Source organism: Chrysochloris asiatica, unplaced genomic scaffold (assembly GCF_000296735.1).
Source record: "Chrysochloris asiatica unplaced genomic scaffold, ChrAsi1.0 scaffold00084, whole genome shotgun sequence".
In the NCBI taxonomy this organism is placed as follows: Eukaryota; Metazoa; Chordata; class Mammalia; order Afrosoricida; family Chrysochloridae; genus Chrysochloris; species Chrysochloris asiatica.
The window spans coordinates 10,185,296-10,189,133 of NW_006408602.1; positions in this window are offsets into that span (position 1 = coordinate 10,185,296).

A 3,838-nucleotide genomic window follows, 5' to 3' on the forward strand; every position below is an offset into this window, starting at 1 on the left:
CCTTTAGGCACTCAGCTTTACTCAGTCCATGGGCCTACAGCCTGCCACTGCTCTGTCTCTCCATGCCACCACCTCTGCCATCCCTGCCTTTCTAGGTAGGGATCTCATGCGCCAGTCATGCTCTTCCTTCTTGATGGTCCTGGGACCGTCTGTTCCTTCTCCTGAGATGGCTCATTTTAAACCTAGCTGGATGGCAAAATTAACCAATTCGAGTCTTAGAGTCCTATACACCTTATTTACACATGACCCATGGTATAACTCTGTAGAGTAAGCACTGGACTGCAAGGTCAATTTGAACTGACACTTCGGCAGCTCAAACCCACCAGTTACTCCTCAGAAACCCTATACAGGGTTGTTATAAGTCAGAACTGATTATATGGCTCTAAACAACAATATTAAATCACTTGTTGGGAATTAAGAAGACATTGGATAGAAAAACCATATCAAGTAAATTCAAGGTATCACAGAGCATAAAAATGACTCCTTCATGAGCAAATGAGATAAATAATGGAAGTGGAGGATAGGGAACAGAAAGACACGATATGTACTAAATTGGAAGAAAATAAGTCAATGAGATTATTAAAATGCTGAGAGAGGCATTGGGATCATAAAATCACAGATTATTAGGACAAGAAAGGCTCTTCAAACCCTCCATGCTAATGTCCTAGACAACACAGGAATAATTTGTCTGCAAAGCCCCTGGCAGATTTTCTACTTTCTACTTAAACACTTAACAGTGATCCCTGCTTTGCAAGGTAGTCTCAGTTGTTTTTAGACAGGTCTTGTTGTTGTTGTTGTGTGCCGTGGAGTCAGTTCCGAGGGTGTAAATCTTTACGGGAGCAGAATGCCTCATCTTTCTCCCGCGGAACAGCTGGTAGTTTCGAACTGCTGACCTTTTAGACAGGTCTAAGTATTTAAAATTCCTTCTTTATTAAAAGCAAGATTTGTTTCTCTGTAGCTTCCATAGTCTTCTTTCAGTTATTCACAAAATGACTTAAATATATCTTTCACATGATAGCCTTCCAAATATTGTAAGTATATTCCTTCTATTTTCTTTTACCAAGTTAAAAATCCCAGTTCCCTCAATTATATTATCTGAAAGCTTTCCAGACATCTCAACATCCTGGGCACCTTCTCTTGTTCAACTCTAGTTTGCCAATGTCAGTTTTAGAAAGTGACACCCAGAAGAATACAGCATTTTACACATAGCCTGACTAGAGCATATGACAGTGAGATTAATTTCCCTAGATATTATATTCCTGTTAATTGGACTCTTAGCTTAAATGGAGCTGATAATGAATGCATTGGGCTGGTATTTATCTAGATTTCTATCAAGCCAAGATTAGTCTATTCTTACTAAACAATGCTGGTTCTTAATGATCATCATTTTCTTTACCGAAATCCTGTAAGTCCACCATTTATTTTTATTTGATAAATTCCCTTTAGTTAGTTTTGGCCCATTTATTCATTCATTTGTTCATTCTTTCTGCAAATGGTTTTGAAGTCTCCCATATGTCAGACTTTGTATTGTGCCCTGGGGATACCAAGAGCAGACTGTTCTCCCAGTTGAAATTATTTAAAAATTAAATCTGGCATTCAATATTGCTGTTATTTCAGCCATAACTTGCCTTCTAAGAATTTGTAAAATAGTATGTCTGTGTACAAGTTAAATAAAAAGATTGATTAAGATAGTGTGAGAGACAGAGTCCTGTAATAAGCAGATGACAATGACCTATTAGGATAATGCACTGGACCACAAGGTTGGTTTGAACTGCAGTGTTGGCAGTTCAAATTCACCAGCCATTTCTTGGAAACCTTATATAAGGTTGCTGTGAGTTAGAACCGACTTGACAACACTTAATAACAACAAAGTCCAATACATTCATTTTAAGCACCTTGTCATAGAGCTGATTTCAACTCATAGTGACCATATGTGTTATTGTTAAGTGCTGTCAAGTTGATTCTGACTCATAGTGACACTGTATAGGATTTCCAAGGAGAAGCTGGTAAGTTTGAATCACCAATTTGTAGCTCAAACCTACCTTGCAGTCCAGTGCTTACACTATACAGTAGGACTCAATGACAATATAGGGCAGAGTCTAACAGCCCCATAGACTTTTCAGGCTTACAACCTTCATGGAAGCTGGCAGTTACATGTTTCTCCCTTAGAGCGCCAATGGTTCAAACCATAGACCTTGGAATTACCAGCCAAGTGCTTTAACTGCTATATCACCAGAGTTCCTAGCATTTATTTTATAAAAGTGAGTTAATATATGTCTTTGAGTATAATTGTTTTAAATATGATTTACTCTTTTTTTGTTCAAGGAAAAATCATGTAGTTTCACCTTGTTTACTACATTCTATAATTCAAATTTACAAATCTTTTCAAAAAGGAAGTAAGGTAAAATTTTTAAGACTTATTGTTAAAGAAAGGTGTGCTGGTGGCTTAGTGGGTTACGTGTTGGGATGCTAACCACAGGTCAGCAGTTCAAATCCATCATTTTCTTTGCAGGAGAAAGATGAGGGTTTCTGCTCAAATAAAGATTTACAGTCTCTGAAATCCCTATACAGGATCGCTATGAGTTGGAACCAATTCAGTAGCACACAGCAACCACTACCACCACCATTCTTGAGGAACTCATGCTAGTTCTTAAAGGTTATAATTTTCTTTACCAGAACCCTACAAGTCCTTCATTAAAATTTTTGCTTTACAGTGGGTCTATCTTTTCTATATTTCTCTTTTTCTTCTTACTCCACAAAGAGCTTGATATTGTTAGGTTTTGTTAGGAGATAGGGAGCAAGGTTCTGCTCATTGTGATGAGCAGAACTTCATTATTAAGACATTTTTAATTTTATTAGTGGTAGTCCTGGTATGGCCCTGTGGGTTAATGCGCCCAACTGCAAAGCCATTTGAACTGCAAGCTCGGCGGTTCAAGCTCACCAGCTGCTCCTTGGAAACCCTATATAGAGTCGCTATGGGTCGAAACAGACTCAATGGCACTTAACAATAACACAATTTCATTAGCAAAGCATGAACTGCCATTGCTACCTGTTCATGTCACTTTACTATTTGTGTATGATCTTTATAGCTTGACCTTTGGAATCAAATCATGTAAATACTTTGTAAACTATAAAATTCCACATATAGATGGTTATTATTGGTGTTTTTAAAATTCTGCGCTCCTAAGAGCTAAAATGAATAGAGAGAAATGCTGTTAACTGATGGTACGTGGAGGGGATTGTAATCATTGTAATTAAACAAAGTATATGATTTATTGAGTATAAAACTGATGATCTGCCCTGTAAACTTTCACTCAATTCACAATGAAAATGTAAAAAAAAAAAAAAAAAAAAATTCTGCCCTCCTTACTTGTGATTATATTTTCAGAATTTCATTGTATAGTACATTCTGATGGAAATTGTGCTGCAAATATATTTGTTGTATTTTTTTCCTAAAAGCACTAAATATTCTTTTGTTTCCAAGGGAACGAATTCTATATAAGTCTTTTCTGGTTTTGCTTTTTCCAATTCCTTCACAATACTGTACTTAGACCTGGATTTATTAGCTCCAGGCAAGACTTGTTTTTCTGTGTAGGCTTCTCCAGAGTATAACTCTAAGGCAAAATGACAAAAAGGCAAATTCACAAAGGAACAAGTTACTGTTCTTGTCAGTGCTTGGGTACTATTCTCAGAGGAGTTAAAAGTTCTCCTATTTCTTCAACAAAAGGTAACTTAAGGAATATATTGCCAGCTTGTATCACTGCTAAGGTAATGGTATGTCACTCTAGAGCTAATAGTCATAGAAACACATTTATATATATATATATATATATATATA